We start from the raw sequence: 26,369 nt of genomic DNA on the forward strand, positions 1-26,369 counted from the left end.
TCGCCTCTAAAAATCACTATTGGTTTTTTATTGCACTATGAAATGATTTGCAACTCTAACATAAGTGAGAATTCCACTCGAGTGTGATTCAAGTATCTCAAACACCTTACCACCCACCTATATTGGATGGGGTCAACTTTTTCAACATATATGTCGACCATAAACTTTAGTTCCATTGTTGATGGTTCTTGTAACATCCCTTAAAGGAACATACCAAAATATCATCTGGTTTAGGCATCCCGACATAAAAACTTCCCACTAGGGTCACCCATCTTGAAATTGCTTTTGCTCGGGCCTCCTTAACTGCAGAGTTCTCATGGGATCTACCACCCTCTAGGCTTCAAAACATGTTTTAGAGAAGATATCTACACCCCTTTCAAGGTTAATCTTAGTTCTCCTTCCTAGTCGATGTGAGTTACTATTCTACACCCATTATCCCCCTATTATAGGGTGCAATGTACTTGTTAAGCACATCAAATCATACCCTAGATCTGATATCATTTATAGAATGAACCATACGCATGCATGTACCATCATATATTTTGTCTTGGGTATCTAGACATGAGAACTTCCCTGGAGCATCACCCATCCTGAAACTACAAAGGTTTTATTGGATCTACTACAATTATAACTGTAACAAGTGTTACGTTAGATAAGGTACCCATACCCCTGTATAAGGTGGTTCTTATTTATACTTCCCAATCATAGTTGGTTATTGTTCTATGCCCATTTTTAAGGTGAGTGGTTACCTACACCTGCACCCACACCGTATAGGAAGAAGATCTTAATATTACTTATAAGAGTGTAGGTATATTCTATGTGATAACACATTTTAAAGATGTAAGGGTGAATCCCATAAAAACTCTTCAGTTAAGCCTGCTCCGATAAGAGAAACTTTAGGATGTTGCCCCCCCCCCCCCCCCAAGGAAACTTTCATGTCAGAATGGCACCAACATAAATTATTTTGGTATGTATCATTATAGGAACAAGTAGATGTGTTTGATGGGGAATTCGATACATCTAGTGGGAAGGAAGACAACGCATTATCTTATAAGGAAGGGTGTAGATACCGTCCTTAACAAAACATGTTTTAAATACGTCAAAGTAGGTTATCCTATGAGAACTCTGTTGTGAAGGAGGCCTGGGAAAGAGCAATTTCAGGATGGGTGATACCTTAGGAAGTTTTGTGTTGGTATGAATAAATCAGATACTATTATGGTACATGCCTTCAAGGGATGTCACAAATGATATTAGATCTAGGGAATGTTTAGTTGTGTTCGATGGGGACACCAAAACTTGTAAGAGGGTGAAGATAGGTACCTGCACCTGATCCCACTATTTGGTTTTACTAATCCTAACAATATAAGAAATACATATGCAACATAATCAATTAAAATTTATTCTAAGGCAATTTAAGATCTAAACCCTACAAGGAATATTATCTAACGATATGAACAACAAATATAGTCAAGAAATAACAACCTTATAGCAAAAATCATATTTTAATAACTTGAAGATCCCTTGATTCAATTTCTTTATGTTTGAGGAAAGTGGAACACCCAAAGTAGATTGCATCTAAAGTGTCACACCTAAAATACTAAAAGCTAGAACTTGAACTTTCAAGAAGATATAGGAGAAAAGCCAAACTCGAAAACTGGAGAGGCAAGGAGCAAGGGATGAAATTAATAGGTGACTAGGATGGAGTATTTATAGTTGGAGGTTACTTGCAGATACAACATATTTGAATAATTAAATAATCTAAATTAATCCAAAATTCAAATATCTTATTTATCTATACATGTGGACGGAAATCCAAGTGATTATCCTTAGGAAATTTCGTCCATCCTTTCCAAGGGATCTAAAATGTTCCATTTTTTCAACTATTGAACAATTAACATTCAGTCATTGCACCTTTAATTAACACAAATTAATTGCACATGAATTCTAGTTAATTCCATTTAATTTCAAATTAGTTTCTAATTAATCTATCAAGATATGACAAATTAAAAAAACTGTTTATTTCTATCTCTCAAATTATGTCTAACTCTTTTAGCACAAGAGGGAAACCCTAAAACGAATTTGTTATTATTTCCTAAGTTATATTAATTAGTTATGACATTGGACACCTATTTCCAGTAGTCTCGTACTTTGACTAGTCATCAACTACTATTGGTCGAATAGCTTCGAATAATCAACAAAACATGCTTTCCACTGCATTTGTCAAACTCTAATAAAATCAAGAATCAACCCTTAGATAAGTGATCAATTATTCGTTTGTTTTTACAAGATATTTGTATGAACCGAGCCATGATTTATGAATCAACCTTACAGTTCAAAATTATGTTTCACGATTAACGATTTATGATTGTCACAACTAGAAATTCGGATGCTTTGTAAACAATTAACAAGGATAACATTGTAACTAAAACTTGAAAGCATGTATAATGCTTATTCAATGACAATAAAATTCCATCAAACACTCCATATAAACGCTCAAATAGTCTACAAAAGGTTGGAAACCCTAGAAATCTCGGGTTAAGTCCATTATGGACTAGGATTTCCTTATTGGGCCTAATGGGCTAATAAACTTCCAATGTGACTATTTTAGGCTTAGAACTCTCAAATGGGCTCTCATTGGACCCACTCCCATAAGACTTAACCTTTTTGGGGCTTATAAGCCTAAAATGGACTAGTTTACCTTTAATGGGCCTTATTGGGCCATAGCAAATCCAAATAGCTTTAATAGACTCAAATCCATTCCTTTATGCTAAATTGGGCCGTGAATTACTCTAAAGGCCCAATGGGCCGAAAATTATCAAATTGGGCCTCATATTATGGACTCAAGCACAAAAGGCCCAAGCCATTCTCTTCTCTCTCTCTCTCTCTCTCTCTCTCTCTCTTGGCCCAAGTAGAAAACAAAAAAAAAGAGAAATTAAGGGAATTAAGGAGGGTTAGCGACCTCCTTATTACATATTGGACTTCCATGCAAGTTCACATGTCTCCATGCATCCATCCCTTCACCTATCTCTCTCTTCTCTTTCTCTTCTTATTACTCACGGCCGAAGGTAGTAACACACACACACATACCAAACTCCATTCCAATACTATCAAATTCTCTCAAGAACCTCTCCATTCTTCCTTCAAAATTTCGAGACTTGCTTACATGCCAAGAAGATCTTTCACTCATAACACAAATCTTTGGTAAGTGTTTACTTAAATCCAAAGTTTACCTTCTATATCTCACCAAAAATCATCTTCTAATTCATTCAAATTCATGATCATACTCCTTAGAAGCAATCTAAGCCCAAGGACTTCTAAAGAAGCTTGTTAGGCCGAAAGATCTCATCATTTTCATCCTTTCTTCTTCAAAACCATGAAACATCAAAGCAAGGTGAGTTCATACCCCTCTATTTTCGGTTTTCATATTATTTATGGGGGAGAATACAAGTAAAATGTGAAGATCTATGTGTATTTGTATGTTATGTGTTATTTCTTGTGTTTTTGTGGTAAATATGTGCTAAAAATGAAAGATATTTCGAGATCTATAGTTCAAGAAGGAAAAATATGTGATCTAGGTCATATTTCACTTAACATGTCAAGATAAACTACTATACAAGCTTTAAAATAACACACTACAACATAAAAATTTGTTATTGGACTATTTGTGATAAATAAACAAAAGATGGGAAAAAAATGTCATTCACGGTTTCTACAAGGATCAAAAGGTCAAAACAGCCAAAATAAGAGTTTTTATAAATATTAGGCTTTTTAAAGGACTAAAAATGTAAATTTTAGCCTAATGGGCTAAAATTTGGGCTTTTCGGTTATTTAGGCCCAAAAATGCGAAAAATCAACTTTAAGGGGCTGAAATGGAAAGTTTTCTCAAAACAGGGGCTATAAACGTAAATAAACCTATTTCAGGGGTTAAAATGGTCTTATTTATCAAAAGGGACTAAAAATGCAAAGATTTTGGATATTTGGTAAAAATTGTAAAAATTGCGAAAAGTGTGGATTTAAATGCAAATCTTTTAACTAAGGGGCTGAAACTGTCCAAAATAAAATTTTGGGCTTAAAACATTATTTAATTAAGTGTTTAGGCCAAAAATGTCAAGAAAAAGAGTTCAAGGACCTAATATGTCATTTTTCATAAAAAGGGCTAAAAGTTGCCAACTTTACCAAAATAAGGGGCTGAATAGGTCAAACTAATATTTTTGGTCAATTATGTTAATAATAAAATAAATGGGTCAAAATATACAAAACTTTATAACTTATGGGTTTTAAATAGAAAAATAACTATTTTTATAAATCTATGAATCGTTATAAAACAAATTGGTGATTTTTACGACATATCGATTAAACAACTTCGCAACACTAATACTATACAAAACAAGTAAACATTCTAATTGTTGGGCTTGAGAGATTTTAATCATGCTTATTGGGCCTTCGTGACACATTAACATGACTTTTGGGCCCAACATAAATAATACATGTTATTGGGCCTCTTGTGACCCAATTACATGCTTAAGGGACCCTCAATGGTTTTGACATGCTATTGGGCCTCAGTGGCCCATTAGCATTGCTAGTAAGGTCCAAATAAATTTTATTCGAAATGGGCCAACGCGCCTTTCGTATACTCGACAGCCTTAAATAACATACCTAATTAGTAGGGCCTAGTAGTCCTCTTCTCTTCGTCTGTTAGGCTTACCTTCTTTTCAAGTAAACTAAAATCAGGTCATTAATCAAGGTTAATCAAATTCATGTGGATTAAGTGAGTAATATCGGGTGACACCAATAAGTGTCGGTCGTAGTCTGTAGTTGTAATCAAAGTCTCCTGGAGGGAGAGCGAGAGCTTGTGTATAGATCTATACGGGGGTGACTCCCCCATACCTAAGTTGTTCGCTACAGTTAGACTCGGCCAGTCTAGGGTGACAAAATCTTAAGATCAATTCTGGTGTTCATTAGAATGCCAAGACAGACGAACTAGTCATTATCATGCTTGGTTATAACGACTCACATAGAGATCCAATACCATCTAAGTAATCAGGGGAAATCATATTCATTCGCTGTGACGATACAATAATACAAAACAATCATAATATTTTATCGGAAAACATCGGGTTTTCCGGGGAAACCAATCTTACTCACTTGTACTTTCAAAAACTATAATGCAAAACTTCTCATTTATACACGTTTTGAAATCATTCACGCATATACTTACAGGATCATCACAACATTTTCATGAAAAGTTTTATTACAGAAAATATCGGATTTTCTGGGTTTTACGAACGACATAAACTATTTTACATCAAACATACTTATGAACTCACCAACATTATATATGTTGACCGTTTTCAAAATAACTTGTATTCTCAGGTAATCGTTAGAACGAGGAAGCATCCAGTGTGTTGAAAGTTTCTTTTGTAGTTGCTAATCACCAAACACTTTATATTTTGGGATCATGTAATGTAAACCATGTACTCGATGTAAACAATGTCAGTTGTACTATGTAATGTTTGGTGATGAATGTGTTATGTTTCATGTATATTCATTGTGATGATATTTCAATTTAAGTCACGCGAGCCCTCGGACGTTTCCGCCGTCTGGTTCGGGGGTGTGACAATGATGAACAAATCAAAATACTAATCGAACACATCAATTTAGTATGGACTAGGCCTAGCGCTATGATAATATTAAATCATCGAGGGGCCCATTGATATCGCTTTTCCCATTAAGGAAAAAGGAACAAATACAATTTGACTATATAGTTTTTGTCTACTTGTGAAATCACGCATATTGAATCTGCTCAATACTTTATCCACATAAGTACTCTGACAAAGTCCTATTAGACGCTTAGATCTATCTTTATAGATTCTTATACCAAGTATGTATGCCACTTTGCCCAAGTCCTTTATAGCGAAAATTTCTCGAGCCAAGCTTTTAAACATAGCAACTTATGAATATCATTTCCTATGAGCACTATGTCATCTACGTACAATACCAGGAAGACAACAATACTCCCACTTGATTTGACATATACACAACACTCATCTAGACTTCTTGAAAAAAAATATGCTTTGAATTTTTCATGGAAGCCCAATTTCCAACTTTGTGATGCTTGTTTACGTATGCAGATTGATCTTTCAAGCTTACACGATCTATTTGGATACTTGACATGTTCATAACCTTTAGGTTGTGCCATATATACATCCTCTAAAAGTTTCCCGTTAAGGAAAACAATTTTAACATCCATTTTCCATACCTCATAATCATAAAAGGCAGCTGTGGTAAGTAGTATCCTAATAGAATTTATTTCGCTACTGGTAAGAATGTTTCCTCATAATCAATTCCTTGGGTTTGAGTGAGACTTTTTCCCACCAACCTAGATTTGAATGTGTAAACATTCCCATCCATTTCGGTCTTCTTCTTGAAGATCTAATTACAACCTACTATCTTAAGGCTAGGTGTTCAATCAACCAAATTCAAAAATTGGTTATCCTTCGTGGATAGAATTTCGTTGTCCATAGCCTATTTCCACTAGGCAACCTCAAGGCCTACGATCGCTTCCTTGTACTTAGCAGGCTCATCCATATTGACTAGTGTTTTGTCACTAATCAACGCGTTTCCTTCCACCGTTGTGTGGAAACCATAAAACTCGAGAGGAGCACTAACTCTACTAGATCTACGAAGAGGTAAGGATATGTCATTTGGCTCAACAGGTTTATCGACCTATGGTTGAGTGCTAATGCCAACTATAGGTTCACTTTCAGGTTACTCTTGTATTTCTTCAAGGTCAATTTGACTCCAACTGACTTCTTGAGATATAAGTTCTCTCTCAAGGAACACCCTTTTCGAGCTACAAACACCACATTTTCACTAGGTCTATAAAACAAATATCCAAAAGCCTTTAATGGATAACCAACAAAAATACACTTCTCATATCTGGATTCAAGTTTATCTTGGGTTTCATGCCGAACGAAAATATCACACCCCGATCGTCGGCGAAAACGTCGGGGTTGTGACGTAAACTTTGGATCATACTTAAACAACATATATTGAATAGTACAAGGATTTATGATTACATTCCGTTCTTCCATATATATGGTAGGAAGAATTACACTGTCGTCAATCTAACAGACGATTGGTACTAGAACAAGTTCTACAAACATAAGTAAAAATGAAACAAAATGGCCTAATAGATCGGGTAACCAAAGAAATGTATTATTCCATGACACTCAGGGTGTGTCTTCTAGCTCCTAAATTCCTGAAGATACATACATTTGAAAACAATATGTCAATAATAATGTTGGTGAGCTTTATAGGTTTTGAGTTGGTATGTTTTTATAATCCATAGTGTGTTTAGACTCCCGAATTATAAAAATATAAAATGCAACAAGACCCTTGTAAAATACATACATGTAAAAAGAGTTTTGTTCCTAACTTTGAAACTGAGTATTTTTATAATCAAGAGTGTGTTTAGGCTAATGAATTATAAAAGCATAAGTGCAATATGTTCTACCCTTGTAAACCTATACAAGTAAAAGAGTTTTGTTTATCGTTCTGACTCCGTGCATTTTTATAATCAAGAGTGTGTTTAGACTAATGGATTATAACAGTTCAAAATGCAACACATTTCACCCTTGTAATCCCATACAAGTAAAAGAGTTTTGTTTATCTACATAACTTATTAAGCTAAGTTATAATTTGATAAAATGTTGTGTCAAGTTAATGATTTATTTGTTCAATTGAATCAATCGTTGACACTTAACCTTTCGAATAAATTGTTCCATTTTATTATTGCACATTCTAGAATGAATTTTTGGGTTTTAATGTTAGCCAATAACCGACACTACCGACGACCCAACTTCTGTAGAGCACGATGAATAGAGGTGCATTGATCCTCACTAACGCTCCATCGACGCCGTGAAATAAGAATAGAAAGAACATTTATGTCTGTTTTGACCCGTTGGTCGATGGTTGTAGCTAGCAACCACAAACGAGGTTGTCAACCGATATACATCTATAGAAAAAAGTTCCACGTTCCTCACGGATTAACGGTTATAGCATAGAGGGCTTGTACTAAGTTTTATGTTCTTAGTGGATGAAGTATTTGTCACATAGAAAGTCCCGTATTTAACAAGTTAGGATTTTGTGCAAAAGTTCTGGTCTCAAACTTCAATATAAGTTTTATTGACTAACTGGTTCAAGTCGTTCTAGAAAGCAAATCAAACTTTTAAAAAAAACTGAAGTTGTAAAGTTTCTTATACTTTGTGCTTAAGTCTCTAAACTTTAATCAAAAGTTTATTTGTCTAATTCGTTCAAGTTGTTGAAGAAAGTAAGTCAAAGTTTAAAAATTGAAGTTGTAAAGTTTCCTATACTTTGTGCTTAAGTGCCTAAACTTTGATTTTAAATCGTAGTACATGTTTTCTAACGAAAATCGGACAACATAACGGCTGTGTTTTAACCAAAAATTTCAGATTTCAACCCACGTGAAATCAACCAATAAATACATAATTCAAAACACAAATATACAAATAAAACAGTTACTAACCGTAACCATAATAAACTCACTTTCATTATATTTTGTTTCGATTGACGTTAAATAACATTTTTTCACGAAAGATGTCTTTAGTTCATTTATATACATATACTACATAGTTTTGACAACAAAAAATATATATAAATAAGTGGTCTTTTATCGTGTTAGGAATATATATATATATATATATATATATATATATATATATATATATATATATATATATATATATATATATTGATTTAGTAAATACTAATATACATATTTATATAATTATTAATATATAAATATGTGAGCAACATAGCGTTTTGTGTATAAACTTTGTTTTATACTAAATTTTGCTAAAGAATTTAATATATACATATATAATACACATTTTAGCAAAAATGTGAATATATATATATATATATATATATATATATATATATATATATATATATATATATATATATATATATATATATCATAGTAACAAGGGTTTAACATGTCTAATGTTTCATTTTTTATATGAAAATTCTTATTAACATAATTTATATTTATTTTATATAAAAACCCAAATAAGACATCTTTGGACAACTCTTTGTATAAAACCCATTTTTATATAAAATCATAACCCTTTTATATGAAAATCATGTTTTGACCATTTTGTACAAATCTTTTATAAAAATTCATAAAACATACATTTTTATCAAATATACATGTATTTATACTCTAGATTTTATTTCATTTAACCAAAAGCATTTATGTGTTTATTTTTCATAATAAACCTAAATAAGCATTTTAGGTTGTGCTTGTATGTCTAACATATGATTTAAAGCATTTGTATGTTTAAAAACATATATGTAACCTAAAATGGTCCAAATAACATTTCAATAACTTAATCATATAGCCATAGCATAAAATGAACACAAATTAGCATCAAACTTTTGTTTTAAGCAAGACAAGTATGTATACCACGAATGTTTTGATTAAAATAAAAGGGAAAAGGGGTTTTTTTGTAATTTAATTAACCAAAAGGACCATTTTTGATCAACCCATACAAACGAAGGCTGTTTTGGTCATTTAGCACACACGAAATAGGAAACATTTTTGGTCCTTGTCTGATCGAGATAAAAGGAACGAACAAAAGCAGAAAAGAAATTGGTCCGATGGTGGTTGTTCTTTTAACACTTGATTTTGGGAATGTTCCTTTTTAGCCCCTTTGTAATTAGTTATTGCATTTTGGTCATAGGAATAGTACGGGGGGCATACCTGTGACAACCGTCAATTTTTGGCCAAGTCAAAGTCAAACTAAGTCAACGAGTCAAACCGGTCAACTCAACTAGCGCTTGTATGATAGGACTTACTCTATGTTTACTAGTGTACAACTCTCCATGTTAATAACAAAGTGTCACTCAGAAGTTTCATATGTTCATAAATTCTAAACCCTAAGCAGGGTGAGTGATGTAACGACTCTATAAAGCACTATTACGTACCCTTCGGGGGCGTATAACACTCATAACAAGGCGTAGTGGAGTTTATAATCCTAGCACTACGGGGCAAAACACTAACAAAGGCCACAAGAAAAGTCTATCTCAATCTCTCTTGCTATATATATCTCTCTCTCTCCCAAATCTCTCTTAAATCTCTCTAAAAAATCTCTTTCAAATTTTTCATAAACATCTGTGCCATCCCGACCCTTCAATTAGTTGAAAAACACTCGAAACGGGAAGAAAATATGAAAAACAGCACAATGGGTGCGAAACCCTCTCAAGAAACGAAACCCTCTCATGCGAACCTTCTTGGATGCGAACCTTCTCGGATGCGAACCTCTTGGATGCGAACCTCCTGATGCGAACCGTCTCGGATGCGAATCTCCTGATGTGAAACCTCTCGGATGCGAACCTTCTCCGCAGCGAACCTTCTCAGCAACGAACCTTCTCGCTTCTCAAGTCCGGTTTTTGACCAGTTTCGCATTTTGAGTCCGTTTTTGATGATTTTGACATGGGATTTTCACCCAATTCTCATTTTTGACATATTAGACCCTCTAAACTCATATATTATCCATATTTTGAAGATTTATTTAATATAAATCATATTTTTCTTAGGATAAAATGTCAAGAGTGCATAAAGGTACTCTTTGACTTTTCTCATAAAGTTATGACACCAACCACCCTCATATCAACTCGATGACAACTTTATGTCACTATTCACATCTATCTAGTTAATTCATTTAGCTTCTTCAACACTCTTTCTATCCAATCAACCTACAAAGAGATTTGTTTCACTTATCCAAGATTTCATTTGTTATCACCAAGAAGCAAACTTCTCTCTCTCTCTCTCAGTCACGACTTCCCCAGGAAGTTCTTGAACTTTCCTCATTTGGATTGGTAAGTATATCCTATAAAATTATACACAATCTTCATACAAATCGTGATTATTTACACAAATATTCACATATTTGTTCTTAGGATCTTCAAATCTTCAAGCATCTTTCAAGTGTTCTTGACTTGAAAATCTTCATCTTCAACCTTCCATTTTTCGAGAAATCATAGAAGGTGAGTTCAAACCCCTACATTTTCATGTTTTCTTCAAGTTTTAGGGGGGGGGGATACAAGTTACAACACCCAAAACATATTCTAAACTTAATCAACAGCTTTCAACAGAAAAGTTATGGTCTATTCACGAACTTTTTTGACCATCTTAAACTTAATATTTTTCAAAACTGTTCAATATGAATTTAGTTCAGGTTTATACCTTTCTAATGACTAATTGCACATGTTCATACGATTTTTGTACAATTTATGGCGATTTTTACAAAACTGCCTATCATTTCATAAACGATTTCGGACCAGTATATGAAGATGGACATTTTCACATTGGTTAGAGACCACTAAAAATCATAATAAAAACTAAGAACTCACATAGGGAAACAACAACACATATAGTTTACGGGGATTCTTACATTCAAAAAGGGTTTTCATTCACACTACACGTAAACTCGATGAATCAAAATTGTGAGATGTTACTTGATTGTACTCTTTAGAGTATTGGTTAAAGTCCTGTATTATAACCATAGTCTCTTGTAAGGAGAGCGTGATACTTGTGTATAGATCTATATTGGGACTGACAATCCGCACTTAAGCTGCTTGCAACAGCTAGACCGGCAGGTCTGGGGTGACAAATGTCAAAACATACCGACGTCCGAAGTATCTCGTAACAGGCTTACTATGTCAATTGCACGGTTATAATAACTCACATAGGGAAACAACGACACATATAGTTTATGGGAATTCTTACGTTCATAAGGGTTTTATTTGTTTAAAACTGCACTTACTATCATAAGTATGGAAAATACTTGTACATTTCGGTCTTTGAGCTCTAAGACTACAACTCATTTTATAAGGAAAATGTAGGAATTTTTCTTGAACATACATTACATTTACAAAGAAAGAAGTTCTAATTATGTACTACTACAGTATACTATTTTCAAGAACAAACATTCACACTTATCGGTCTTAGGGTAGTTAAGACTATATTTCGTCTAGAATTAATAGATTCCGCCCATACTTGCTACGTGCATACGACAGAGTTATATAAAATTTAGACACGATCGACTTGGAAATGGCTGGGTCCGCCTTAAATCCTGTTCCTTGTTTGGTTCTGGGATTAGGGCAGACCCATTATATTCGATGGTTTATTCGATCTTGATTTTTATATAACTTGTATACACTGGGGGATTATAGAAGGAAGCTATAAGTCTTTCTAGGAGTACACTATTTTATAACACATGAACTTACATATCTAGAGGAACTTTTATCCAGGAGCATGCATACATAAGGGATGTATCATCATAAAACTACATTGCACTATTTTCAAGTACAAAACAACTTTCATTTCGGAAATCATACATCCAAATGGCTTTTTTTTAGATTAAAAATCTACATAATATTATTACTTAAGAATACGACAACATCAATACATTTTGGTCCGAAGGGACTAAGAATACATTCCATTTTACTAAGAAAATATAGGATTTTCTGGAGGAACATACGAACATTTTCAAGGAACAAAGAACTTATTTGCTAAAACAATATGCTTATGAACTCACCAACTTAAATGTTGACACTCTTTCAAAATTACTTGTATTCCCATGAAACCAGCAGGCAGGTACACGCACAGGTTTCCAAGAAGACGGAGCATAATAGCTTCTAGTCTTAGTTTTTACTATATACATTTGGAGTCATTCAAGCTATGTTTCGAGTACAATATAAACACTATACTATCAATACAATTGTTGTTGTTACTTTGATTACTATTATTCATTTGTGATGATATTGTACATGACGTCCTCCGCCCCCGAACATTTCCGCCGTATCGGTTTGGGGTTGTGACAGATTGGTATCAGAGCATTGTTTATAGTGAACTCAGTATATCAACCCATAAGAAGATATACAACTATAAATACAATGGGGCCGAAGTGCTCTGACTAAAAAGTATACTTTTAAAATATAAGTATTTTATGAGATGTATACGAACATGCATACATACTAGAACAAGTATTACAAGAAGAACAAAACATAAGTATTTAGAGGTTGGACACTACAATCAAACCTTGACAGTTATCTAATCATATCTGGGATAAATATAGCCTGATCAGCTATATTTATTTGAGATACGACCAACATGTGTTTGGAAGTGATAGTGGTGTTGCAACAAGTCTAAAACTTACCAACTCTATATACAAAGGAATAATAGAACCAAACATAAAGTTTAAAAAAACTATAGGAATATTTTGTTATACTATACAATAGCAACAAGTCTAAAAAAACTTATCAACTTCGTACATTATAACGCCCGTAGATCAGGGCTAGTCAATTTAGAGACGATAAGCGTCAAAAATGACTTTTTGATGGAAGATTATTTTGAAGGAGTAATCTTAACTAAGTTGTAGTATATGTTACAAGGATTTTGTACATATAAGAACGTTGAAATCTGAGTTATAACGAAGAAGTTATGACCTGTCGAAGTTTCGCGACAGAACCAGCACGATACAGCGCGACGTAAATAGTAAATTTACGATAGAGCGATATTTGGCCTTAACGATCTAAACGAAAGTCGTAAAATACGTTAAACCGAGAGCATACATAAAAAGAACGTCTAAATCTGACTTCGTATGAGGAAGTTATGATTTTTCTAAGTTTCGACTTAGTGGTATGCAGCCCAAAGTTCGAATATGAGATCGAGTGATTTCTAGCCGAAACAATCTAAACGAGAACCGAAGATCTCGTCGATAGTAGTCCAACGGTAAAAAGACAGACGAAAACGGACGTCAGATGAAGACGTTATGAATTTTTAACGGAGTTTTCCTGTCCCGGCCTACTAAAAATATAATAATAAAAAGGAATTCAAAATTAGCCGACGGAGTGTAAACGAAAGTTGTAGACCATTATTTCACCTACGCTTGGATATAAAGAACGTCAAAAACGGAGCTCGTATGCGAAAGATATGGATTTTTGACGTTCGGAGCACAAACTTCGAGACCTGACTGTGTTCACGACGTGAACATAGAAATTCACGACGTGAACTCAGTGAACGACACCTTTCGAGCCTAGAAGACACACGGCACGCCTAGGAGATGACCAGGATCAAACTCACGACGTGAATATACCTGGTTCACGACGTGAATGGCCCTAGAACACCCTATAAATAGCAAGTTTAGCCCTTTCATTCCTTACACCATTTCTTTTCTCTCTCTCTCTCTCTCTCTCTCTCTCTCTCGTTTACTGAAGGCGTTCCGCGTCCCGAGCCCGACGATCACTACCGTTGACCGTTTTTAGTTAGATTCTATCAACTCACGCTAATAAGGTGAGTGCATAGTTACTTTCATCTTACGCGTAGATATGAAGTATTTAATATAAATTACGTGTTATGTGTGCATATTATCTGTGTTCTTGATATCTATGTTGGATAAACGATTTATACATGTTTACGTGATTTAAACTGTATACGTAATTTTATACTTATAAATATATATTGGGTAGCAACGGGTGATGATAGATAGGTGATGATAGAAATGTGATAATGATTAGGTGATGATAGAAATGTGATAATGATTAAGTGATGATAATTAGGAGATGATAAAAAGGTGATGATAATTAGGTGATGATAGATAGGTGATGATAAATAGATGATGTGAGATGAGAAGAGATACCATAACCTTGACCGGCGATGGAGTCATCTACCAGAGTATAGATGGCGAACACGGACTATTCTAGACAGTCATGTGGAAACACCAGCATGCTCACAACCTGTAGGTGATGAATTACGAGTTCAGGCGATGTTGTAACTACGTATTCATGCGATGATACTCTAACCCCTATTATGAATTACGAGTTCAGGCGATGTTGTAACTATGTATTCATGCGATGATACCCTAACCCTTACTAGACACGTATTGAGGGAGTAATCCCCGAATTAGTATTGTCTATGTGATGTAGGCGATGATCCTTAGGAAAAGTCCTTAGGAACAAACATATAAGGAAATGAGATGTAAGGATATGAGAGGTAAATATGAAATAGGAGATGACCCTTAGGATAATATCTTTAGGGAAGATTAAATGAAGATAATGGGGATGGGTAATTGGGTTAATTGTTTGATGATTAAACATAATAATTATATTATTATGGGTTGAAAACCCTATGTACTCACCAGGTTTCCAAAGCTGACCCGCTCAATATATTTTTATCACAGGTATTGATACGAAGCTACTTTACACTAAGAGATTTAAAGGAGATGTAGATCACTAGTGTAAATGAATGTAAGATCTGTTTATGCTTATGTTTTTCTATTGACGATGACATCCCAAATGTTTTAAATGAATAAAATACATTTCTTCGGAAATGCTTTGATAAAGTATTTATCATGTATTTTCTGGGAACAAATTTCGCAACATTTTTATTAAAAGAAGTACTCTGATTTTTATAAAGCATAAACAAAATCGGTCTTTTCTGGCCGTGAAATTTGGGGATGTCACATTTGGTATCAGAGCATTAGTTTAAGCGAACTAGGAATTTGTAGGATTTCTAGACTTAAACTTAGAATGTTAAGCGATGATTGTGAGATGAGTGTCTAATATATTTTAGGTAGTACACCTGAATTGACACAAGCACTAGCTTACTTTAGGATTAGATGCCTAAATTGCTTTTATGTGCTAAATGATTTATGTTATAGCCTTATATGATTTATGATGCTATTATTTGTTAGGATCTATGGTCTGTTGCCGACCGGATCTGAAAATCTTATGTGTTTAGATTTCTAAACGTTTAATTACGATATTAGAACTGGCATGTAATTTTTCGAAGTAATAAGGAGGAATACGCATCTAAACCTTCCTCTATCTGTATTCTCGTCTCGATACACCACACGACTGCTTTGGTGTGCAAAACATCATGGTGAAGACTCGTAGTGAATTGACTAAATGGAGGAAATGAGAAGGCTTACGATACTGAATGGTACCTATCGGAAGATATCGTCAAAGTGATATCTTTCCTTTAGAATGCGTCTAATAAACAATTCGTATGGTATAGGAGAAGTACACTTTCGATTTGCAATTTTTTTTTATAATCCATAAATTTATCCCATGGTCTGGAATTTCCATCACCAACCGAGTTGAAGCAGAATTGATTTGTGATAAGGACTTGGAAAACTGCGAGGGAAATGTTTTATGATTATTTGGACACATTCGTATGTGTTAAATTGCTTTGTGATAAGGACTTGGAAAACTGCGAGGCAATACTTGGGACAAGTATGAGTAGGTGTGAATGATAGTAGAGGCCTATACTACCGGAAGCACATGACTCGCACTTGGATCAGGGAAAGTCACAAGGTTACCAAGGCGCTAGTAGTTGATTTCGTTTTGTTCAAGTCTGTCGTTACCATCGTTTCGGTAATGACTAAGAAGATGATTGTTATTCTGACCCTAGTGGTCATATCAAATTGAGTCCGACTACGATGAGTTTGTTACGTGGTTCAGAGAACCAAGTTCGATGTAACATCTGACTTAAGTCAGAAGATTGAAATCAATGCGACCAATAGCATCGCGCTCGTTGTTGAAGAAGTTAGTAGCTAGAAATGCTACATGTGATCATATCACATTAGAATATGAAGGAAGGTATATTCCATTCTGGAATTTGACTCTGAGAGACTTGAGTCTAAACGTTGCTTCATACGACGAAAGATCATTAGAACATGACCCATCGGTCTGTTACAATAGATAAAGGAAGGAACTTATCCTAAGAAGAAGAAGGAGTCCTAAATAAGGATTTATTTTGTAACTCGAAGGTTACAATTGAAAGTCCAACATAGTGCGAAAAGCAGATGCAAGATTGTGCATCGCCTGCAGTCAAGAAGCCCTAGAGTTAGATACTCTTTCGAGGAAACATAGAAGTTACGTGTATTACCTAGGTTGAAGAGATAAAGTATGGAATCATTATACATACCCTATTTCGTTGATGATTCCGGGACGTAATCATCCTAAGGAGGAGATAATTGTAACGCCCGTAGATCAGGGCTAGTCAATTTAGAGACGATAAGCATCAAAAATGTCTTTTTGATGGAAGATTATTTTGAAGGAGTAATCTTAACTAAGTTGTAGTATATGTTACAAGTATTCAGTACATATAAAGAACGCTGAAATCTGAGTTATAACGAAGAAGTTATGACCTGTTGAAGTTTCTCGACAGAACCGACACGACACAGTGCGACGTAAATAGTGAATTTACGATAGAGCGATATTTGGCCTTAGCGATCTAAACGAAAGTCATAAAATACGTTAAACCGAGAGCATACATAAAAAGAACGTCTAAATCTGACTTCGTATTAGGAAGTTATGATTTTTCTAAGTTTCGACTTAGCGGTATGCAGCCCAAAGTTCGAATATGAGATTGAGTGATTTCTAGCCGAAACAATCTAAACGAGAATTGAAGATCTCGTCGATAGTAGTCCAACGGTAAAAAGATAGACGAAAACGGACGTCAGATGAAGAAGTTATGAATTTCTAACGGAGTTTTCCTGTCCCTGCCTAGTAAAAATATAATAATAAAAATGAATTCAAAATTAGCTGACGGAGTCTAAACGAAAGTTGTAGAGCATTATTTCACCTACGCTTGGATATAAAGAACGTAAAAACGGAGCTCGTATGCGAAAGATGTGGATTTTTGACGTTTGGAGCACAAACTTCGAGACCTGGCTGTGTTCACGACGTGAACATAGAAATTCACGTCGTGAACTCAGTGAACGACACCTTTCGAGCCTAGAAGACACACGACAAGCCTAGGAGATGACCAGATCAAAGTCACAACGTGAATATACCTGGTTCACGACGTGAATGGCCCCAGAACACCCTATAAATAGCAAGTTCAACCCTTTCATTCGTTACACAATTTCTTTTCTCTCTCTCTCTCTCTCTCTCTCTCTCATTTGCTGAAGGCGTTCCGCGTCCCGAGCCCGACGATCACGACCGTTGACCGTTTTTAGTTAGATTCTATCAACTCACGCTATTAAGGTGAGTGCATAGTTACTTTCATCTTACGCATAGATATGAAGTATTTAATATAAATTACGTGTTATGTGTGCATATTATCTGTGTTTTGGATATCTATGCTGGATAAACGATTTATACATGTTTACGTGATTTAAACTGTATACGTAATTTTATACTTATAAATATATATTGGGTAGCAACGGGTGATGATAGATAGGTGATGATAGAAATGTGATAATGATTAGGTGATGATAGAAAGGTGATGATAATTAGGAGATGATAGAAAGGTGATGATAATTCAGTGATGATAGATAGGTGATGATAAATAGGTGATGTGAGATGAGAAGAGATACCATAACCTTGACTAGCGATGTAGTCATCTACCAGAGTATAGATGGCGACCACGGACTATTCTAGACAGTCATATGGAAACACCAGCAGGCTCATAACCTGTAGGTGATGAAATACGAGTTCAGGCGATGTTGTAACTACGTATTCATGCGATTATACTCTAACCCCTATTATGAATTACGAGTTCAGGCGATGTTGTAACTACGTATTCATGTGATGATACCCTAACCCTTACTAGACACGTATTGAGGGAGTAATCCCTGAATTAGTACTGTCTATGCGATGTAGGCGATGATCCTTAGGAAAAGTCCTTAGGAACAAACATATAAGGAAATGAGATGTAAGGAGATGAGAGGTATATATGATATAGGAGATGACCCTTAGGATAATATCTTTAGGGAAGATTAAATGAAGATAATGGGGATGGGTAATTGGGTTAATTGTTTGATGATTAAACATAATAATTATATTATTGTGGGTTGAAAACCCTATGTACTCACCATGTTTCCAAACCTGACCCACTCAATATATTTGTATCACATGTATTGATACGAAGCTACTTTACACTGAGAGATTTAAAGGAGATGTACATCACTAGTGTAAATGAATGTAAGGTCTGTTTATGCTTATGTTTTTGTATTGACGATGACATCTCAAATGTTTTAAATGAATAAAATACATTTCTTCGGAAATGCTTTGATAAAGTATTTATCATGTATTTTTTGGGAACAAATTCCGCAACATTTTTATTAAAAGAATTACTCTGATTTTTATAAAGCATAAACAAAATCGGTCTTTTCTGGCCGTGAAATTTGGGGATGTCACATATATCAAGAAGCTCTAGAATGAAACATACAATTAAAATACTATAGGAGTATTTTAGGCACTATAACTAAGTTATGTGAAAACTAAAAGACCCTTCCTGGTAGGTCTATAATTACTGCATGTATACGTTAAGGTTATATATAATTGAGATTTTATAGACTTAGAATTTGTGATTTTCGCTCTAGTTCCTGTTCCTTGTTTGGTTGTGGTCTTAGAGTACGATCATTTATTCGAAGGTCTATTTAATATTGGTTATATATAATCTGTATAGACTACGTGATTATAGAAGGACACGGTAAGGATCACCCCCATAAAAATATATAAGAAATGTTTTGTTAATCTCATACATCCTTTATACACCCCTAATTCTCGTACAAATGACATATCTAGACATCGTAACCCCACTACCACAGCCAACATAGGAGTCGAGGAAGAACCAAAAGAGGGTTCACAAGGAGAATTCCGAGAAAGGATCGGACAAAGAGAAAGGCACTAGAGAGATCACTAACGAACTTTACCCTATCAGAAACAAACTGGAGAGCCCGCTCGGATATTTGGGTCCAGTCTAGGGCGATCATAACTAGGACTTAGAGCAGAAGAGACTATTCACGAATCACGTGAGGAGGCCGAGCTCCTTATGCGTCACACTAATAATTAATAAACAAATATAACTAGTGAGTTAGTGATTATACTACTCACACTATGTGTTAGGCTTATTGCCTCTTTCATCGCAATTAGTAACAGTGAATCAAGTCACGAAATTTCATTTGAGGGTGGTTACTATTAAAAAATCATAAGTCTATTGTTCATAGACCTTTGTTATGAATTGTTTTCAAAACACTATAAAAGTCGGAACATGATACACACAAAACTAAGATAACTTAGTTCAAACGACACTCGACTTATAACCACTACTAAGGACTTACCACCATTCCATCTTTTAAAAACCTCACGGTAGAAGGGTGCCTCCCCATAGACATATAAGGCGCGCCCTCAACAACACGTCACCGAATCCTCCACTTTACGACACTACTGTCTTTCAAGCCGCTGTAACAGCCGCCATGACTCAAATCCACACAAGTGGTTTGAGTGACTTGGGTAATGGTGTTGGCCATCCTAACCATGAAGAAAGCCATGGGCACCCATATTTAATTTTAGTAAACCTAACACTTGTAAAATACCTACTTCTACTCCCTACCATAAGTACATCTCAGGGATGTTGGCAGGAACATTGAGAAGATTTCAACAAAACAAAGAATTTATATATATATATATATATATATATATATATATATATATATATATATATATATATATATATATATATATATATATATAAATAGATGGAATATGACTAGAAACGACCATAGTTGCTAACGAGCTCGTTTCTCATCATGTAACAGAATCATTCCTTCACAAGGAAGTAACCAGCCAACCGACAAAACACCAATTCTGCAGATGGACTCTGCTACTTTTCAAGCTGCGGTCACAGCCGCCGTGACAGTCGTCATGGCACAACTCAACACTAACAACACAAGTGGCCACAAAAACTGTACCTACAATGCTAACCGCAAAAGCAACCAAGGGCACCGACTAGTGTCTGCTGACAAGGACACCTCAGACCACAAACCTAAGAACAAGAAACGAAAATTCTGGAACAAGAAAGGGAGCAGTTCGACCCAAGGTCCTCCCAAGAGACCACAACTTGTGGCCGCCCCTACAGCCACAACATCTGCCACTCCAACACCCCCAATCGATATGCTAGAAACCTTCCAAAGTGTAAAAAGTGCAACTTCCATCACACGGGAGTTTTCCGAGTAATGCACTGTAAAAAAATGCAACAAGAAGGGGCACACTGCCCGACTCTGCAGGTCACCGACACACTCAATCTCCCAGGTCCTCGGCATTGGAGTAAGCCAGGCCTGTTATGGGTGTGGCGAAACTGGGCACGTCAAGAGGGACTATCCCATAACAAGGAACTCTGGTGAGGATGGAAGAGTGCTGATGATCACCGCAGGAGAGACTCTTCCGGAATCACCTGTGGACAGTGGTACGTTTCCCACATGAAAATATGTTAAAACTTAAAATTTTTACGAAAACTATTACCAACTAAATCTTAATCATAAATTACTTCGTCGTCCGTACAAAGCACCACATTGATATAAAAACTAAGGGTCCTTACAGCTAAGCTATGATGGCTTAGTGTAGACATTAAAGTCATATGTAATTAAGATTCTACAGACTTAGAGTGCGTGATTCCGGCTTAACTCATGTTCCTTGTCTGGTTGTGGAGTTAGGGCAGAGTCACTAACTACTAGAAAACAGCCCTTTAATGGCGCGCAAACAATGACACGCGCTGATAGAGGACGCGCATTTGTGCGTGCCCTAAAAAATAATGTCAGTTTTGCAAAATTTAAAGGATAGAGGACACGCATTTGTGCGTGCCCTAAAATTAGTGTCAGAAAAGAAAAAAAAATGCGGAGGGCACCTTTCATAAAATGTGTGTCATCTAAGTGTGTCACTTTATAATTTTTAATGAAACACGCGTTTTTAAGGCGGGATTTCACCCGCCTATTGGATCCCAAAAATTAAACCCCCCGCCTCTTCCAATTAGCAAGAAAAAACCCTAGGGCATTCGTCTTCATAGCAAAATTTCTCTTGCTTTCGTGATCAAAGAAGAAGACGACGACTTAATGGGGTGAAACATAATTCCGAATATGCAGAATTGCTCTTGCTCTCGTAACAGCTAATATGAAAGTCAACAGAACATGTGTGCGTACAGTCTTCTTACCCCTTTTCTCCCTATGTGTATAGGTAATTCCAAGAACTCTCAAGAAATTTAAGATTCGCACCTCCTTCCTGCACCAATGTATCCTCTGTTTGCTAGTAATTTCTTTACGATTCGTTATTGTTTTCTCTCGATTTGAACTGGGTTTCTTGTTTCTCACGAAGATCTCACTTCTGTGCGATCTTTATACGTAATTGTCTATCTGCTGCATAAATAGAATGTTCTATGTTGTAGTTTTGTCACTGAATCTTGGTTTATATCGTCAAGTTCTTAGGGTTTTAGGTTTAACAGTACGGATATGGGTTTTTATGATTCAATTGTTGATGGTAACAGTTTCTTTAATAAACAAGTGGTTATCCTTAATTTTATGTACAAAAGCTTCTGATTTGCTGATGGAGTTGATTTATCTCATGTAAGAACCTGTTTCCTTCTGCGATTTTTGTCTATATTTTGACTTGAAAAGATGTTTATCATTGTATATTGTTTTTGGTTTCATTACAGGGTGTTTATGGTTATGGTTATGCACCATATGGACCTTATTCTCCTGCCGGCTCACCTATGCCAACAGTAGGTCAAGATGGTCAACTCTATGGGGCCCAACATTACCCCTACTTCTTACTTCCAACCTATGACCCCTACAAACCTTAATCGCCTGCTCCTCCAAAGGGTGAGATCACAGCAACTAAAGAGGAACCTGTTTTATCTTTGGGCACAACTAAAGGAAACCCAAATGGTGTGAAGGGAAACACTGCTTCTACCCCTGTGAGGCCAACTTCATATCAGAATTTATCTTTCAATCCAAATGGAACCTATGGAAGAGGTGCACAAACTGGCTATCAAGATCCAAGATACACTTATGATGGGCTTCAATCACCTATACCATGGCTAGATATCTGCAAGACAAAAGGTACCCTTCCTTTCAAACATGTTAATATTCTTCAACCATCATTTTTCTATTTCATTTTTGAATTTTTGTGTATTTAATCTTTGCATTATATGATTGGTGTAGTATTGATGAGCTACAGACACTTTTATCTGACCAAGGAGCCTATCAACAGTTCTTGCTTTCAATTGATCCTGTAAGAACTCAGAATAATGTAAGCAACAAACTTTTATCTTTTTAATCACAAGTTCTTAAATTCTTGATGTTTTGATTTAGTCTTCCAGTTATTTTTATCTTTATATATTGGACAAATAATGAGGAATAACAATGCCTATATTAGTAAAAAGATCAAGTACATTGCTCATTCCTGTAACTTTCTCTTATATATATTTGTTTTTTTAACCAGGTACGAGATGAGCTTAAGAAAGAAACCCTGCAACTTGCTTGTAAGTTTCTTACTTGATGTGTTAGCCTTTTTATCAAATTAGTAACCTGAATAAAGTTGAAATAAAGTAAAAATAACAAAGAAAAAAATGAAGTGGATAATCTACTCCATTGAATATTTGACCGTGGATTTATTTACCAAATGTCTAAAATATCCTTGAATAATATACGAGTGATTTTATGATATGTTTGTTATGCAGGAGAAAACTTGGAAAAAGAACCCCAGATAACTGAATTAAGGAACCAGGTGAGTTTTTCAGGGCACTTAAAACTCATATAACTGGAATTCCAGATTCCATTCCATCATTGCATGTTTGTTTTGCTAAATCAATGGAAATCAGTTCCATTCTTTTTTTTTTTTAATAATAAACCAAAATACCCTCATTACATGTATTGAAATAATAAATATAGAAAAAATAAAACTTACAAATCATTCAATTTTATTATTGAATTTTATTCCATCCATCCAACCAACCAACCAAACACATTTCCTTTATTCCTTCAAATTCCAGTTCCTTCAACAGATTCCATTCCGATTCCTTTTTGTTAACTTCATGTGGTGTTACAGTGAATGATCATACGAACAATGGAATTAGCATCTGCTCAAGAAAAGTTACATGAGCTCAAGAAAAAAACCCAACTCCTTCAATGTTACTCCTCGGGTTCCTTGCTAAACAAGCTACAAGGTATAATAAATATATATTTTCTTTAAAATTGATTATTTGTCATTTTTGGGAATTAATCTGATTATATATTGTTGCTAATTTTACTTCAGAGTGTATGAATAAAACGGATGAGGAATCAGAAATGCTACATGAACAGCTTCTTGGAAAGGAGATTGATGTTGTGACTTTTACTAAAAAGTATAAACAACTTCGGATTAATTACCATAAAAAGTCTCTCACCTATCTTGCAGCCAAGACTAGTGTCGTTGGCTGATCGTATTTTTAACAGGTTTAAATGTCATAAACTGGTAACCAACTATTTATTTTTTTATTCACAAAACACCGTTGAAAACTATTAAAATAATGGTATTTTGTAAACACAATGTTTCAGTTATTTGAAGAAAAAACCAACGGTGTTTTGTGAAGATAAAAATATAGTTCTTTACTTATTTATGAGATTAAAAAGCAAAATTCCAAGATTCTTGTGTGTTGAAATTGAAATTGTTGTTATGGACTTTTAGGGGATGTTTTTTTTTCTCCGCTAGTAATGTATGGGTAAAGTAAATGATAAAAGGACTTTTCTTTTTTGGTTTAAATGAAAATATGAAGAAAAAAACTTATTGTGTTACCCTTCTGTCTGAAAATGATTTTGAATAATAGTTAACTGTTTATTTGACAATTATTATAAACTGACATTGTGAATGAAATAAGAGCACGTAAAAGAAGTGTCTTTTAAATGTACACATAGTTTGCTTTCATGGTTTTTATGGAAGTTACAATATTTTTTTACCACATGTCCATCACCATATCTTCATTTTTGCTACTTTTATCTTCCTCTCATGTCTTTTCATGCATTGGAGGTGTGTGTGGCATTTGATTCAGGTAAAGATATATAAAAAAATATATAGTCAGCTTATATTTTAACAAGACATTAACAATAATGGTAATATTGGTTTTATAATGTTGTTATAGAATGATTTGGTGCACGGATGGGGTTTGGATTTTGCACTTCGACGATGTGTAAAGGTCAGTCAATCAATTCTATTTTCTTCTGACTTCTAAAATTAACTTCAAATTAAAATCTCAAAAAAAAAATGTTTTGATGTGACAGCCTGCACACGAGAGCCAGGTGAGACCAACCCCACCCCATGTTATAGTGAAATGGAAATAGAATGGTATAATTGAAAGTAAAATGTTGTTGATTCAGGGTAAGTCTGAGAATGGTGAAGCTCCATGGAAGGGGGTAAGAGATAGATGCAGAAGTGAGTGGGCATTGTTCCAAGATCGACTTGCAACTGCAGCTAAAGCTTACACACACACACGTACGTCATTGGTTTGTTTCTTGAAACTCAATGTTTCTATTTTTTTATTCAATTTAAATTGTTGTAGTTATCACTTTAGTTGTATCTGTACTGTTGCTGTTGGAATTTTGATGCAAAGTGCATTGCCTTTATATGTTAGCCCGTAAAGTACAAAACCTTTTTCAAAATAGATGTGTGATTTTGCTGCTGCTTTGATGCTACTGCTACTGCCATTGTTGAGGTTGTTGTTTTATACATTTATGATGTGTATGAGTTTGTTGTTTTAGGTGATTTTTAAAAGATTTTGGCTGTTATTATAAATATATGAAACAAAATATATTAGTTGTTTTTTGTGTGGAAATGATTCCCTTTTATGTTAGATTGGGAATCATTGGATAATAGCAAATTACCTATATTTGGCTGAAAACATGCAGACAAACTAATTTGATTCTTGGGTTGGCAGAAATACAAGTTTCACAATGTGCAACAAGTGTTGCATTCTTCATTTCAATTGTTAGAAGAGGAAAAGAAAGCTCAAGCTGAAAGAGATAAGATGCTGCAAATCAAGTGTTGCATTCTTCATTTCAATTGTTAGTTGTACTACTAATAATGGAAGCTGCTAATAAAGGAAATAGAAGAAGCCGCATGAAATAGATTTTTTGTATGAAACACAAAGTAGATTAGATGAATGCAAATTTATATATTGTAAGAAATGGAATTGTATGACACTAAATTTTAGGCAATGGATTGTATTTTTTGTATATGGTATTTTATTTCTATTATGAGAAATTAAATGCAAATTTAATTTAAAAATTAATAAATATATAAATATATTTTTTTTAAACATTTAAATTTACGATACGCAAAAATGCGTGCCATCTTCATTTATGACATGGCCTTTCTTGACAGGGGTTTTAATGATACGCATTGCGTGTCATAAATGCGTGTCATAAATGCGCGTCGTCTCTCGTTATGATAGGGCCTTCCTTGACGCGAATTTGCGCGTTGTCTGAGCGTTTTACGACAGGCATTGCGCGTCGTAAAAGGCTGTT

The 26,369-nt window shown here is 34.8% G+C and overlaps 1 long non-coding RNA gene and 1 pseudogene across 1 annotated transcript; both read left to right on the forward strand.

Annotated features, from left to right (window-relative positions):
* Positions 1–22,322: 22,322 nt before the first annotated feature.
* On the forward strand, positions 22,323–24,290 carry LOC145131034 (vacuolar protein-sorting-associated protein 37 homolog 1-like; annotated as a pseudogene).
* Positions 24,291–24,796: 506 nt separating this feature from the next.
* On the forward strand, positions 24,797–25,139 carry LOC145129663 (uncharacterized). Its single transcript, XR_013717589.1, has 3 exons — positions 24,797–24,898; positions 24,989–25,042; positions 25,128–25,139. It is a non-coding gene; the product is annotated as an uncharacterized LOC145129663 (long non-coding RNA).
* Positions 25,140–26,369: the final 1,230 nt, after the last annotated feature.

Source organism: Lactuca virosa, chromosome 8 (genome assembly GCF_052849685.1).
Source record: "Lactuca virosa cultivar CGN04683 chromosome 8, Lactuca_virosa_CGN04683_v6, whole genome shotgun sequence".
Taxonomy (NCBI): Eukaryota; Viridiplantae; Streptophyta; class Magnoliopsida; order Asterales; family Asteraceae; genus Lactuca; species Lactuca virosa.